Here is a 17,090-nt window from a genome sequence, read left to right as displayed (position 1 = left end):
GAATTTTAACAGGGAGAAATGTAAAGTATTGCACTTGGGCAAAAAAAATGAGAGGCACAAATACAAGATAGGTGACACCTGGCTTGAGAGCAGTACATGTGAAAAGGATCTAGGAGTCTTGGTTGACCACAAACTTGACATGAGCCAACAGTGTGACGCGGCAGCTAAAAAAGCCAATGCAATTCTGGGCTGCATCAATAGGAGTATAGCATCTAGATCAAGGGAAGTAATAGTGCCACTGTATTCTGCTCTGGTCAGACCTTACCTGGAGTACTGTGTCCAGGTCTGGGCACCACAATTCAAGAAGGACACTGACAAACTGGAACGTGTCCAGAGGAGGGCAACCAAAATGGTCAAAGGCCTGGAAATGATGCCTTATGAGGAACGGCTAAGGGAGCTGGGCATGTTTAGCCTGGAGAAGAGGAGGTTAAGGGGTGATATGATAGCCATGTTCAAATATATAAAAGGATGTCACATAGAGGAGGGAGAAAGGTTGTTTTCTGCTGCTCCAGAGAAGCGGACACGGAGCAATGGATCCAAACTACAAGAAAGAAGATTCCATCTAAACATTAGGAAGAACTTCCTGAGAGTAAGAGCTGTTCGACAGTGGAATTTGCTGCCAAGGAGTGTGGTGGAGTCTCCTTCTTCGGAGGTCTTTAAGCAGAGGCTTGACAACCATATGTCAGGAGTCCTCTGATGGTGTTTCGTGCTTGGCAGGGGGTTGGACTCGATGGCCCTTGTGGTCTCTTCCAACTCTATGATTCTATGATTCTATGATTCTATGACTTTGGAACCTTTTGCCTTCGAAGGAGATGCTCTTCCACTGAGCCACACCCTTCTACCATTTTAATCAGAGATACTGTGGATTGAGCTTGGAAATTCTTGTCTTCAAGGTGTGTGCTTTGTCATGAAGCCCAGCTGGCAAATATTTGTGCTTTTTAAGTGTCTGGTTTGGCTGTGGGTGGGAAGCAACAATAAGTTTTAGAAAGAATGACTAATATTCCAGTTAAAACCATACAAACCAGATAACTCTGCTAAGACCTTTGCCTGCTACCACCTCAGTTCCAGCTGCCGGTAGCTAACACAAATGAAATGTGATTACAGTGGTACCTCGGGTTAAGTACTTAATTCGTTCCGGAGGTCCGTTCTTAACCTGAAACTGTTCTTAACCTGAAGCACCACTTTAGCTAATGGGGCCTCCTGCTGCCGCCGCGCCACCAGAGCACGATTTCTGTTCTCATCCTGAAGCAAAGTTCTTAACCCGAGGTACTGTTTCTGGGTTAGTGGAGTCTGTAACCTGAAGCATATGTAACCTGAAGCGTATGTAACCCGAGGTACCACTGTATTGCTTCTGGAAGGTGCTCATTTTTGAACCTTGGTGGGTCTGTAAGGGAAGAGATGTATCTTGGACTGTAAATTCTTACTACATCTTAGAAATTATGATTGGCCATAAATTGAAGAATAAGTTGGGTCAAAACCTTGTTTCCTCCTGCTCTGGAGGTTAGGACTCGAACCAATGGATCCAAGTTCCAATAAAGGAGATTCCAAATAAACATCAGGAAGACTTTTCTGGTGGTAAGAGGTGTTGGACAGTGGAACAGATTCTCTTGAGAGGTGGTGGATTCTCCTTCCTTGGAGGTTTTTAAGCAGAGATCAGTACGGTAATATGTCTTGAAAGCTTTAGTGGAGATTCCTGCATCGCAGGGGGTTGGATTAGAAGATCCTTGGGATCCCTTCCAACTCTACAGTTCTATGATTCTATAAGTCTACAATTCTGAGGGCTTTATAGATTAAAACCAGCACCCTGAATGCCTGAAGCAGGGATGGAGAACCTGTGGCAACCACCTCCCCAATGCTGCTGGACTACAGCTCCCATCAATGCCCATACTGGCTGTGGTGGATGTGAGTTGTAGTCCAACAACACACATGGAGGGCCAAAAATCTTTCACCCCTGGTCTGCAGGTAGCCAGCACAGACGCTGGCCATTGGAAGCCTCTTAGGAGTACATTGAGTTTGGTTGCGTTTACCCAGAAGAGGAAGAATGTGTATTGTTGCTCAATATGTCTTCGATGAATTGATAAACGTATTCGATGAATCTATTCCCTGGTGAGCCCTGGTGAGCCCTGCCATACATTAAGTCCTCTCAGTATTATTCATGGCCTCCCCAAAATTGTTCCCCCCCCTCACTCAGAACTCTTTCACTCAGAAAGGCGATATATTAAAATACGGCACATGATTTTCTCTCGCTCTGCTTTGGCTGTGTGCGGCTTCTGCGACGGGCCTTTTCTTCTCTCTTGAATACGTTTTCAGCCGCTACTGATCTGCCCCGGTTCCTTTCAGCATTTCAGGCGCTAGACAGAGCCTTCTATGCCTCATTGATTCCCAGCGAGGCAGCTCGAATCCCCTCTCAGCTGCAGACTTTCCTTTCAGTGTTGCTTTGCCCGCATGGGCAGAGCCAGGGTGATATTTAATTTTAAAGAGACAGCGAGAAAATGACAAGTGTGTGTGTGTGTGTGTGTGTGTGAGAGAGAGAGAGAGAGAGAGAGAGGGAGATAGGGAGAGAAATAATAAATGAGAATAGTTAGAAAGATATAATGCAGGAGGGGTATGGGTTATGGTACTGAGTAAGTGGTGTGGGCTGTTAGCTTTGAGGAGTCATTTATACTGGAATGTGGAAACGGTGCTGGGAACCTCCTCTCTGTTGATGGGTTAGGATGGGATCTTATTCAGCCAAAGGGCCACTTTCCTCTCTGGACAACTTTCTTGGGGCCACATATCAGGGGTGGGCAGGGCCAGAGGCAAACACATGCACCACCAGAGGCAAAAGTGGGCCAAATAACGAATGTGAATTCTACCTTTGTACAATAAGGCTCATTTCTACACCCGTCTGCACAGTTCTCTCTGGCAATCAAGTGGCATTATTAGAACTGAAGGCGCCTTCTAGTCAGGCAAAAACACTCACAGAGTGAATGAAGCTGAGTCTGTGAGGTGCCTGGGCCGGTGAGGGTTTTGTGGCCTGGGGAGAGTCCCAAGGGCCAGATACAGAGGATTGGAAGGCCACATTTGGCCCTCAGGTCTGAGGTTCCCTACCCCTACCTCAGGAGCTCTTAGCGGTTTTCAATATTTATTTAACAGTGCCATTATATTGCCTGCTATTGGAAAGAAATATTGAAAGCAGCTTCCAGAGATAAAATATACATTAAAACAATTTTAAACAGAAAAACAACAACACAATTTCACGGATATTAGAGAAATTCAGGGCAGAAAGATCCAGTGGTGGTAGCTGGCCGCTAGCGAAAGCCTGAGGAAACAGATGGTTTTTTAAAATCAGCATTGGAAGCTCCCAACAGTCAGTTTTGATATTATTTATTTCTTAAATTTGTAATACTTCATGTATTATTAAAGCCCTCTTTGCTCAAGCTCCCAGTTCCTGGTCTTCACAAGCAGCAACTATTGGACCTAGATGAGGATGCACACCACCCCCAAGTGCCCTTGATTGCCAGAAGGTGCTTCCAGCAGGCCCAGTAGGGCCTGGATGAGCACCACAGAGCACATGACGAATCTAGAAAAATCTAGAGCCTCATTCCTCTCATTTTAGTTGTGCATCACATGGATCACTCTTATTAGATGAAGCCAACAATCTTGGGTGGAAGTCCATTCGATTACTGCTGGGATAAATTTAGCCCATGCACACATTTGCTTGGCTATTGGTTATGGTTTTATATTTCAGAGACATATTTTTAGATCTTTGAGCGATTGTAATATTGTTTTTTCACGGTGCTGGGATCCTATGGGAGGAAGAGAAGGGAAGAAATACACATAACAACAACAACAGCAATATTTCATACTAATATTCAGCACTGTGCTATGGTGACTGTTCCATCTGCACAAGCATTATAGCTTGCCAGAAGGAATGACCCTTCTCTTCTCCCCTTGTGCACTGTGCTGGGGGTTCTCCCAACCCCCTGAGCCGTGTTGTATATGCAGAAATCCTTGCATAGTGCTTCTTCTGACAGGCCTGCCTAGGTGAATCCCACCCTCTATTTCTAAAATTAATACTCTTATTAATGGGGGGGGGGGGAGAGTTCTACAAACATAGAGGATTAAATGCTTTGCTACATCAACATTTAAAAGCTAAGATGCACTCTAAGGGACACTGATTATGTTTTGTAGTCCTTTAATGATCTGGAGTTAGAGACATCTGGCAATTCAAAAACCAAGGATTTTAAAATACTTATTATCCTGCTGTTCTGAGAAGCTAGTGTGGAAGCCTGGTGGTGCCCAACAACTATGAAAATCACTATATCTGGAGAATATAATTGATCCTGTAGGAGGTCAAAAAAGCAATAAGCAATGGCCGGTCCATTGCCTTTTCTGTTCCTGTTGCTTTGACCTGCTGTAAAACTTACTGTCCAAACTTTTGGCTGTTGTTTAAAATAATATATTTACAAATGCCCTTTTTATAGTATATTTTAGAATATATTTACTTAAGTGAAAGAGAAAAACATTTGCAAATGTTAACATGGAGTTTTACAAGGTCAGATTTGACAATGGGTAGTGAAAATATCAGAAACGCTGTTGTTTTGTGCTGGATAAAATAAATTTTGGTAATACTCAAAAGACAGTACAAAAGTATGTGATTAAATTTTAGAGGCCATTTACAAAAAGTCTTCAGGTTGAGTGTTTCAGGGTTGACCTCATTTTCAAAGCGTGAAGAACTTATCCCTTATCTGTAGCCCAGCTGTGATGCAAACTGGCCAGCTGAGCCAGAGATCCACAGGATCCTAACTCACTGGTGGAACTTGAATTTGGACTGTCTCCTTAGATACCAAGGTGACCTTGCTGATGACAGAAGAAAGTATTGCATGTGTAAAAAACAGAAGCAAGATGACTGTTTGAAAAGTGACCTGTTGTACGGTGCAGTGTGAGCTAGATCAGTCTTCTCCAACATGGTGCCCTCCAAATACTTTGGGTTTCAACCCCGATCCATCCTAGCCAGCATGGCCAATGGTCAAAGATGGTGAGAGCTATAGTCCAAAATATTTGAAGGGTACGAGGTTAGAGATGACAGGGCTAGGTGCTACAGTGCCTTAAGATTTCTAGTCTAGTTGATAAACCTACGTTTTATTCTACAGAAGAAATGAGGTAGCTGTGGGATTAGCCCAGGTAGTGGAAACCACGCAACAGAAAGATGCATAGATCCCCCTGGCAGAGGGCCTTCTCGGTAGTGGCACCTACCCTGTGGAATACCCTTAGAGTAGAGAGAGTTTGGATTTGATATCCCGCCTTTCACTCCCCTTCAGGAGTCTCAAAGCGGCTAACAATCTCCTTTCCCTTCCTCCCCCACAACAAACACTCTGTGAGGTGAGTGGGGCTGAGAGACTTCAAAGAAGTGTGACTGGCCCAAGGTCACCCAGCAGCTGCATGTGGAGGAGCGGAGACGCGAACCCGGTTCCCCAGATTGCAAGACTACCGCTCTTAACCACTACACCACACTTGCTCTCAAGATGCCATCAGATGTCAAGGAGATAAGTAACTATAGAACCTTTAGAAGACACCTGAAGGCCTTAAACATCTGTTTAATGTTTGGTTATGTTTTTATATATGTTGGGAAGCCACCCGGAGTTGCTGGGGCAACCCAGTCAGATGGCTGAGCTACAAGTAATAAAATGATGATGATGATGATGTCACTGAACACATGGGCCTCTCCTTCCCACCAGTGCTCAGGGCAGCTCTGGCTTCAGGCTTGTGCAAGAGACTTTCCAATGGGTCCTCCTGAACTATGGCCCCTCAGTGAGGCCTACCCCTCCTTCAACAAGAGTTCTTGGCTCATTCATCCACAAACTACTGGTCTCTCAAGTAATGGAAGGAGAGAGAATAATGAGGATGAGGGCTTGCCCTGGGTGGAGAGTTTAGCTCAATGGGCCTTGCTTTCCATGGTTTCCGGCAGCTGCCCACCTTGGCAGCGAGTGCTAGTGTGCTAAGGCGCTGAACTGTGGGCATGAAGTATATGGAGGTAGAAGCAACATGATTTAGGGCTACGCTCACTGTAGCATTGTGTTGTTCTGAAGAGTGGCTTGTTGTCCCTGGATAACCTCGCAGAGAGCCTGCTCAGAATATATTGCCGAAACCTCGTGACCCTCAGAAATGTGAACATTTTTCAAAGAGCAGCCCAACTGACAAGGTTCTCGGCGGAGTGACTTTTGAGAAGCGGTATAAAGAATTTTAAACTAGGTACTAGGCACTGCGATAAATTCTTCATTTAACCTCATTTTATCTATGCATGGGCTAATGTGAAATGTAGGTTAGGGGGCACATCTTGCCAGAGGGTTCAAATTCCTACCATTCACTACCTATGACACCCAAACGAAATAATAAATCTAATGGCAGTTGAAAGTATCTCTTGTGCAGGTGGGGGTTCTTCTGCGCATTTTCGATTTCACAATACAAGTATTTCACTAGTGATCATACTGAGTCAAACAATTGGCCCATCTCACTCAGTATTAGGGGTCTTGTGGGAAACTGCGTAAGGGTGCGGTAGAATTCAGAGAATGATAGAGCTGGAAGGAGCCTTGGAGGTCATCTAGAAAAGCCCTCTGCTCAGTACAGCACAGTCTATTTTGAATGACTCCTGATTCTGCTTGTTCATCCCTAGTGCTGTGTAAAAACTAAAGTTTACTAATTAAGTAGGTGGTGATGCCAGCAAGAGCTCCTTGAACGAAAGGGGAATGTCTGGCTTCTTTCTTTCTTTCTTTCTTTCTTTCTTTCTTTCTTTCTTTCTTTCTTTCTTTCTTCTCTCCTCCCTCCCCACCTCCCTCCCTTTTTAAAGCAAAATGAGTAATTGCTAGTGCTTTGACCCTGCAGCATTCCTTTCTGTTTGGAATCTTGGGAGTTGAACTACAGGTCTCACAATCTTTCACAGGAAATGCTAAACTGGTCAGGAGAGAGTCCCTGGAATCACTGTCTTAAAGTTTTGATGTTGGATGTTTGCAGGCTGAGCAGCCCTACTCGATACTGTCTCTTTGCTGGTGACCTGCTTTCTGAGGCCATTTTATTTGGATCATATCAAACTGGCTGGGTACTGCTGGACAGGTGGGGAACAAACCTCCTCTTCACTTGGGGATTGTGCAAACACAAATGGCTGCTTCTCTATCATTTACTTCTTTGGTATGTTTCCCTAATGACATAAACAAGTTCCTTTTCTTTATGTATGCATTCGGGATAATATGTACAGTGATACTATGCTTGACCATTTCTCAACTGCTCTGGCAAAATCTGGACAGTTGGCAGCTCAGGACACCTCCATATTGTCCATATTTTGCGGGAAAGATTCAAGCGCATACCAGGAAATTTAGGTTTAGGAAAGTGACGGGGATAGTGCATTGAAAAGTGTGGAACGAACCAGTGATTAATGGGATGACATAAAATCCTGCAAGCAAATCAGGGTGATTGCAGGATGACGACGCATTGTCACAAAAGCTGCCAGTAAGCAAATCAGAACAGATGCTCAGTGAGGACTGGACAATGTGCAAGCAGATCAGGATGAAGTCTCAATAAACAGGTGGTCTGGGGGAGTCCTCGGTGAATAGGGCAGTCTCTTTGCATGACTCCCCTGCAAGTCCTGCTCCACAGTGACCAGTAGATGGCCAGCTAGATCCACCCTGAACGGGACCGGTTACGGAAGTTGCAGGACCAGCATGCAGAAATCTGGATGTAAATAAACTCCCCACTTATTTTTGTTTTCCTTTATTTAAAATAGTCCTCTTCTAGTAGAAATCTCCTGGTGAGATCCTTCTTCTTCCTCTTACCTGACAGATACCAATCGTTGCCAGATGCTGGTGTTTTTGGAGAAATTCCATAAGAACATATGCTGAATTAGACCGTTGTGCCATTGAACCCAGTGCGGTCAGCGGCAGCTCTCCACCCTCTCAAGCAGAGATTTATTCCCATTACTTGGTACCAGAGGTCTTTTTTGGGGGGGGGGTGGTTCAGTCTGGAAAATTCAGGAACTGAACCCAGGATTTTGAGTATGCAAAGCATATGTTCTCGTCACTTCGTCACTTAGTCCAAACTGAGATAATCAAATATTTGTATGCCCCTTTTCCAAGCCATGCTAAGCCAAGGCATTTTGTACATTTTTCTGACATTGTTGAACATGAGAAAAATATACATAATGAAACAGAGCATTTCAAGATAATGCACTTTAAAATTACAATACGTAACAAAATAGTCATTCGCATTTTAACAGGCTAGTCAAAACACCTTGTCTTAGTAAAGATGAAATCACCTACTAATATTTCATAATGAGGCCTGAGAACAGAAATACAAGAAAATGGCAGCAAAAATAATGTGTCTTCTCAAAAAATAAAGGTTTTCCACAGCAGCAATCTCTAAACAAGATTGTACACTGATAGCTTCTAGGTAACCTTTCTCTAACCTGGTGACCTGGTGAGGCGTAGGAAGGTCAGGTGGTACCTGGTGTGGAAAATTTCTTGTCACCCCCAACTGATTTTTATTTTTTTGCCTAAAAAAATGGTTTTACGTTATTTCAGATTTTCTTACAAAGGAATGTGGATTCTGGGCCTCTGATAACAAATAGGCGACAATGGACAGATACTTTAATCTACAGGATGGATTGTGTTTTGGCTTGTGTTATTTTATTTATATTTATTGTTTATTTATTTAATAAAATTTATTTTAAAAAACTTGCAAAGTGGTTTACCAAAAAACCAAAAAAACCCCACAGCAGTAAAATCAAGAAAAAGTAGCGATCCTCCCTTAAAACATACAAAAGCTAAAATATTAAAATTAAAATTACTTCAACTTCCTAAGCATCTAGGTATGCTTGCCTAAAGAAGAATGGTTTTAGCAGATGTTATGTGGAACCTGTAGTAGTGCTTGAAACTACTGAAGGGGAGGTTTTATTTATTGAGATTTCACCATGCTGTGTATTATCTGAAAAGGAAAACATTTAAAAACAGGACTGCACAGCAGCAATCTAGTCTCATCATGATCAGTGGGACTTATTCCCGAGCCAACGGTGCATAAGATGGGCTGCAATCCTATTCACCCCTTACATCCAACTTGTACCTAAAACTCTGCACAAGCCTGCACCAGAGAATTGTAGAGTTGGAAGGGACCCCTGAGGGTCATCTAGCCAAACCCCTGGGGCAATGCAGGAATCTCAAATAGACCATCCCTGACCGATGGCCATCCTTCTTCTGTTTCTCCCCTCAGCCAGGACACACAACAGATAAAGACACAACAACGGAGACTGGAGGTGTGGGAGGGAAGCCCAGCAGAGGGTAGGGCAGTAGGGCGGTTCATAATTATTATTTTTTTAAAAAAATCCCTGCTCCAAAGGTCTTATCTTACTAAACTAGGGATTATATAGCTATATCTGAAAATTCATGCATATCAATGAATATCTTGACCCTGCTCCACTGAATTGAAATTTCAGCCTTCACGACATAGGAAAACGGCCAAGTAAACAGCTATTTTTGTGGAGGAGGGTCAAGATATTAACTGATATGCATGAAATTTCATATATAGCTCTATAATCCTTGGTGTAGTAAGATAAGACCTTTGGAGCAGGCATTAAAAAAAAAGTTTTTTATGAACCGCCCTAGTAGGGCAGTAAGTGTTCCTTGATAATAATTTGTCACCCCCTCCATGATGGCACCTGGGGCGGACTGCCCCCGCCCCCCCTTCCTACACCCCTGACCTCCAGATTTTTGGGACTCCAGTTCTCATCGACCTCTACCAGGGATGTTCAGGGGTTAGGGATCATGTGAATATTAGTTGCTGGAAACCACAGGAGGGGAGGGTGCCCTTGTGCTTGGGTCTTGCTTACAGGTTTCCCACAGGCATCTGGCTGGCTCCTGTCAGAACAGGATGCTGGACTAAATGGGCTGTTGGTCTGATCAAGCGGGCTCTTCTTATCATCTTACATTGGAAAGGCACCAGTAGAACTTTAGTTTTCGCACCCATTTTCACCATAGATTGGGAATGCTTTTTGAGCTGAACTTTGCAGCCTGTTAGTGTGTCAGTGCAGCCTTTTAGGGCAAGCCCACTCTACTGCATGACTCATAATGTAAAATACAAGTGAAATGTATGTGGCTCATAACAGCATTTCCTTGGGCTGCATTGGGACTACTGCCTGCTATTCAGAGTGTCTGTGTAGCACTGTAAAATTGCTTTCTCTCTCTCTCTCTTGGCAGTCTTTTCAGCATTACTTGCAAAAAACGTTTGCTTGCTTATTTGTTTAACTGTCCTCACTTTCAGTTGCCCTTAATGATGTCATCAGGGTCGATTAGCAACATTGTGTTGTGATGTCACCACTATGTGGCTAATCCAGGATGGAGGAAGTAGAAGAAACTGGAAGAGAAAATAATAACCTAGTAGTGAGCAGAACAGTGTGTCGGAGAGAGAGAGAGACTGAGTGTTAGAGATCGTGTGTATAGATAAGGTTGCTGCTAAGAGCAGCTGCAGGCACTCAGTGCAGTTCAGCATTTCAGTTTAGACCTCATTTAGCTCTGTATATAGTTGTGTATTATAGTTGTAGATAGAATAAAGAAGATATTCTACAGAGCTGCTCTCCGAGTCGTTTATACTCTGCTATACTCTGCTGTGCGACGACTGTCTTGTGGAAGTGAATCCGGTGCTCACCACTCTAAGCTGTGAGTCCACAGCACTTTGACCTGTTCCTGTGCATAAGGTGGTCTCTGGAAGTGCTACCCAGCTCGCCTAGCCCAGTCGGGGCTGAAGTGGATGAGTCCAGTTGGTGGCACTGGCTCAAGGGTGATGCTGACAAGTAGCAGCTGGGGAAAACAATGGCACTGCATGGAGCTGCAGTGGGTTAGATGGGGAAATCACTCCGTATAAGTGGTTTTCAGGAGAAATTTCCATCCCACAGACATAGCTGCTTTCAACCCCTAAATCAAAACTGTTAAATATTCATTACAGCCCTAGTATTTTCCCACATCAAATATGGAAGATTTTGCATTCTAATCTCAACTTTTGGGACTTTGGGATGGAGTCTTTGTTTTTTGCTTGCCGCCTCAGCTTATGAAACTGAGAACCTCCATCCTTTGACATTTGAAACTTTCAGTGTTTGCAGTAGAATATTTGAAAGTGCAGCTGTATTATGGCCTATTAGCTCAAACGCCACAAGGCATTCAAAAATAGAATATTACTGTTTAAAATCTCATTCCTTTCAAAACAGTTTTGATTTTAGGTGCCTGGCTCATGTTTTCAAACCGTTCAGGATTCACAGTCCTTAAGAAGTCAGGTTAGCCGTTATTGCAGTCAGGTTTCCAGTCAGAGGAAAAACGATGGGAAATAGATTATGCGGGAAGGCAGGTGTAATGTTTTTGGAGCAGTGAGGCGGGTCTGGTAGTAGCCTAACAGCATTTATTTTGAATATTACTGTCCCCTCCTCAGTATTGACCTCTGAGAGGAAATAGCAAACAAACCACAGTTCTGCAACTTCTTAGCAACAACCTGCTGTCAGTGGCATCAATTGGCTAGATATTATGATGTCACAAACCCATATCCTATAAGCCAGGAGGGAGGGACCTTTTCCAGGCTGAGGGCCACGTGACCTCATTGACAGTGTTCCTGGGGCCACATTCTAGTGATGTGTAGGGCAAGAGGGAAAAATAAGCAGAGCAATGTGACTTCAACTTTTGTACAGTGGGATGCAGTTCAGCCACACAAAAGGCAGAGGGGGTCTGTGTACAGGGGGTCCTTGAGATATTTCACTACACACTATTATGCTATAGAGTTATTTGCTTAGTAAATACCCTTTCCTCATTGAGTTCTAGAATAGCTGACTCATTTCAGCCTCTGCTTCCATTTTGGTGGCTTTTCCTTAGAACTGGTTTTTCATTTAAAAGTCCATGCATTCCATTTCATCACTCTTCTGCCCCAAAGTGAGGACTCGAAGCTATTGGAGTGGGTGGGGCCGCTTTCCCCACCTCCTTTATTAGCGTCTCCCAGTGGGTTTGTTGAGCTGTCCAAGCATATATCAATAAAAACCACATTTATATTAAAACTAAAATGATGAATAAAAAGGGAGGGGGCGAATCCTTCACATTTCTCCATAATAATGTGGGATATAAAAAGGGAGATTTTTATCAATTATGAAAAAAAAGGATTTCAGCCATAAAAAGGTAATTTAAAGAGTCAGAGATAGATGGGAAGGAGCATTAATGTCAGCCAGAACAAATGGGACCACATTAGTCAACTGAAAGGTGGCATCACCAATGCTGCGCTTTCAAGCGAAGCGCCTACTTTCTGGAGCTCGCAGAGGCCTGCCCCACCCTAAAAAGAAGAGAGGTCTTTTGAGGGCAATCTTGGGCAAGCTGCTCATTTAGTGCACAAGTCCTACCTGGTGCTGATGCGGGCGTTTGAGGTCAAGCCTGATCTGTATCTCAAGCCAGGCGTGGGGAACCTGTGGTCTTCAATTGTTGCTGGACTCCAACTCCCATCAGCCCCTGCCACCATGTCCAATAGTTAGGGATGAGGGGAGTTGTAGTCTAGCTACATCAGGTGGGGTGTGATTGTGTGTGCTACAGCTCTTTTGGCCCTGTCCTAGGACAGAGAAGTCAGCACATAGAGAAAAGGTTCGCAGGGGTTCTAATGCTTTAAAAGGTAAAGGGACCCCTGAGCATTAGGTCCAGTCATGGCTGACTCTGGGGTTGCGGCGCTCATCTCGCTTTATCGGCCGAGGGAGCCGGTGTACAGCTTCCAGGTCATGTGGCCAGCTTCTGGCGAACCACAGCAGCGCACGGAAACGACGTTTACCTTCCCGCTGGAGCGGTACCTATTTATCTACTTGCAATTTGACGTGCTTTCGAACTGCTAGGTTGGCAGGAGCAGGGACCGAGCAACGGGAGCTCACCCCGTCGCGGGGATTCGAACCACCGACCTTCTGATCGGCAAGCCCTAGGCTCTGTGGTTTAACCCACAGCACCACCCACGTCCCATGCACCGCGTCTAATGCTTTAGGGGTTCCCAAAGTGGGCAATGCTACTACCTGAGGGGCAGTGTGATAATCTGGGGTGGGGTGCTAAGAGGCAAGGAGGTGGCAGGAGGGTCCTGGAGGTGTAAATGACTATCAGACTTTGAAAAGTTGGTATTGCTGGATCCAATTCATCAATGTTGCTGCCTTAATTAAACTGAGAAGACCATGATGTGTGGCTAAATGGACAGATATCCTGTCCTTGTATGTATAAGGTAGCTTTCTTTCTCTGCATGTAAGGTTTGTGGCTGAATTTGCACAAATCGTAGTCTCCCTGACCATCCGGAAAAACATATGATAACACCCATCAGCCGTGCATCCTTCTCTTTTCCTTTGCAAATTATGCCCCTGGGGAGCAGCGCCAGTGCTGGGCCCATAAGTGCAGATGATTTATGTTAACCGTTGGAACGATAATGTTTAATCTGTAAAGTGCTAATCTATTTTTATGTTGATTATGAATAGGCCAGCTGTGCCTACTTCCCTATTCATAGAGTTTAGCGAACAAGCCCATTTTACAGGCTGGGCTTGGAGGATGATTTACATGCGTGCAGATGCTGCTTTCAGGGGAGTAAATCAGCGGCGCTGTGCTCCCGAAGTGGCGCGCAGGCAACTCGGCGAGGATAAAGGTGGGAAGGGAAGGGAAAGAAAGAGAAGGAAAGCATGGACTGAGAAAGGAGGAAAGGGAAAAAGTGAGTGGAAATGGAGTGGAGATGTCAAGGAAGATACAGTTGTACCTCAGAAGTCAAACAGAATCGGTTCCAGAAGTCCGTTTGACTTCTGAAACGTTCAACTACCAAAGTACGGTTTCTGTTAGCTGCAAGAAGCTCTTGCAGCCAATCAGAAGCCGCGGAAGCCCCGTCGGATGTTCGGCTTCCAAAAGAACGTTCCAAAACCGGAACACTCACTTCCAGTTTCCAATTGTCCGGGAGCCGAAATGTTCAGGAGCCGAGGTACGACTGTACATTGCACAGATAAAATTTGTTGCACTAGCCTAACCGTTTAGTTGGAGACCACTCGCTGAATTGGATGCAGATTCTGTGAACAAAAGAGGTTGCTCTGTTCCTGGAAGGGACTGAGATCCAGTGGGTCTAATTTTCACACTGTCAAGGAGAGCTCACTTCAGGGGTTGGGATGAGCAGGCGAATATCCACTTCCTGCAGCACCAGCACCCTGTGAGCAGAGTTCTGCTCCTGGGAACTCTGGATCGAACCCCTAAAGCAACAGTTTCAATAAACAGGTTTTAAAAAGAAGCCCTACACACAGTGTTTATTTAGCTTATTGGCACACACCTAAGTAAGATTAATTAACACAAGCTGCTCTGATGGACTGAAAATAAAACTGCCGATATCATAATGCCTTTATTCAAATCTGTGGTTGCAGCTTCCCTTGGAATACAGTGTATAGTTCTGGCCACCACATCTTAAAAAGTATGTGGTACAGCTGGGGACATGTTCTGAAAATGTGTGTGGCAAGAGGAAAGGAGAATAAGGAGAGTCCTTGCACCCCACTCTCTTATAATAATAGGTGGTGGCCTGGTTTTGGGAATGAGTGATCACAGTTCAAACATCAGAGGACTGGTCTTTCCTACCAGCTCTTCTCGCTTCAAAGTGCAGTACTTTTTAATAGAGGTAGTTTAATGGAGCTGTGGAAGATTATGTTTTTAGTAATTCAGTTATGACACATATGGTGATTATACATGCTTTTGTGAAACGGACCTATCCAAACGTAACTCTGCGGCAGCCTGCAGCAGGCTGTGTTACAAATGTAAGAAATAAAAATTATTCCCTTCTACATTGCCCAGTGACTTGAATGCTGATCCATAGGTCTGATGATTTTCTGCTTTGCTGCTTACATACATGACTATTGCTGTCTTAAGCATATGCGGTGCCGGGGTGCAAAGATCCGCCCGGCGCCCCCCCTCCCAGGTTGTCAAGTCCCAGGCAGAGGGCGGAGCTGGCCAGCTGCCTCAGCGTCTTGCTGGCTCGGTCGCCCCCGAACTTGCGGCGCAGAGCCACCCGCAGCAGAAGAGCCCGCCGTGGCGCTCCGATGGGCGGGCTCTTCCCTGGACTCAACTCTCGGGCCCCGGACTCTCGGCCTGGTGCCCTGAGAGCCCAGCGCCCGGGTGCCCTGCACCCCTAGCGCCTATGGGTAAGACAGCCCTGTTGCTACATCATTCATTTCTGTTGACTTATAGCAAAAACAAATGAGCAGAGAGCCTATGTATTGTATGTTTCTAGAGTATACCATTTCTTACTACTAGTGAGGAAATGACTGAATGTTCCCTTTAGGATCTGTTAGTTTCGCTTCTCTGTTTATCATTTTTCCAGTCTTAAATTCAGGTCTCCACATTTCTTTAGTAGTCAGCAATTTTTAGTAAAAAAAAAAACCCTCATGAAAATTCAGTAGCATTTTACTGTGACTTTCTCCTAACAAACCCATTGTTATATGGAGTTTTGATTAATATGCACATTTTTGCAAAAGCAATTTCCCCATATGTAATACATTTTTGGTGTGATTTTTACGTATGTGCATTTTTACACAAACTTTCCCCTATAAATTTAATTAATAATAATAATAATAATAATAATAATAATAATAATAGAGGGGTTTTTTGGAACGCATTTTAAAATTTGAACTGCATTTCAAAATTCAGAAAAATGTAAATTTTAAAGTATGGCTATATTTTGGTTTTCATCTTGTTTCAGAAAGTGCAAACTGACTTTCTCCTCCATCTCTACTAATAGCAACATAGGAAGTTGCTTCATTCCATGTCATACTGTACATCTAGCCTAATATTGTTTGCTGTGGCTGGCAGTGGCTTTCCAGGATCCCAGGCAGAGGTGTGTGTGTGTGTGTGTGTGTGTGTGTGTGTGTGTGTATACTTATATAGCTATATCCTAAACTCTATCAAAGCTGTTTACAACAAAAGTATGTAAAAAACATACAGCAGAAACTATATAAAAATAGATTCTATTAAGAAAAAATAGTTTCTTAAATGACGAAAATACAAAGAATGTATAATATACATGGCATTGCAGTGCTATTTTTCTAGCAAAAGAGGTGCAAGAACTCACTCTTTTTTCTCTTATAATGGCAATAGCGCCTACCTGAGAAGTGCCAGAACTGAGTTCTGGTGAGTTCCAGCTGGAAAAAAAGCCCTGCACGGCAGAAAGATCACAGAGAGCTGAAGACTGGATAGTTCTACAACATTTGGGTAACAAAACACGTGGTTCTGCTGAAGTTCTTGCTTTGGTAGAAAGTGCAAATAAAGTGTAAGTCAGGAGTGAGGAACAGACATTGCTGAACTACAGCTGCCATCAGCTTAATAGCTATGGTCATTGGCCAGGAATAATGGGAGTTTTAGTTCAGTAACATCCGGACAGCTTAATAGTCCCCACACCTGGTGTAAGGTTGTATTCCTTTCCTTCTCCATTTGTGGTATAAAAGAGATTATTTGTCGGAGTGACAAGGTAAGTCATAGCCAGGTAAGTCATACTCAGAGTGGGTCTATGTATTTCAGTAGGTCTGCTCTGAGTATGGCCAACATTGGAGATCATGTCCCATTTCCCACTGGCAATCAGGAAATCAAGGCCAGAATCTTGCTTCAGAAATTAAAAGAGAGACTATCTGTTGCTGCTTGCTCTTGCTTTTAAAGCACATTTGTTTTAATTGCTGCTGCTGTGAAACTGCACCTTCTGAAAGAGCTACAGTTCCAATCTATCTTTGAGATTGGCAGACACAACTCCATCCTGACAGACAGGCTAGCGCAAGAAGTGCATAAGATAGTATTTCTCTAAAGAGAGAGAAGTCAGTGGATTTAATGAGCGTTGTTCAGTTCAGGTGGGAGACAGCTGGAGACAGAAGAGCAAATTAGGCAGAGGCAGACTTGACATGGGGGGGGGACCTACCTCCCACCCCAGATCTAAAAATGCCTTGACTTTTGGCAAAGGCAGAGTCAGAAGGGCATTGGTGACATCACAGGTCACCAGGTTTTTTATACATGGAATACTGAGGAATTTACTCGGTGCTATATATCATCTATATAATATATTCACACAATTTTCTC

The 17,090-nt window shown here is 44.0% G+C and overlaps 1 protein-coding gene across 6 annotated transcripts in view; it reads left to right on the top strand.

The window, feature by feature from the left end:
* ADCK1 (aarF domain containing kinase 1) overlaps window positions 1-17,090 on the top strand; it is a 107,159-nt gene that overhangs the window by 48,316 nt on the left and 41,753 nt on the right. The window lies entirely within an intron of this gene.

The sequence above is a fragment of the Podarcis pityusensis genome, assembly GCF_964106645.2.
Source record: "Podarcis pityusensis genome assembly, chromosome: 1".
In the NCBI taxonomy this organism is placed as follows: Eukaryota; Metazoa; Chordata; class Lepidosauria; order Squamata; family Lacertidae; genus Podarcis; species Podarcis pityusensis.
The sequence above is the reverse complement of the archived record's forward strand: the minus strand, read 5'-3'. Positions and strand labels throughout refer to the sequence as shown.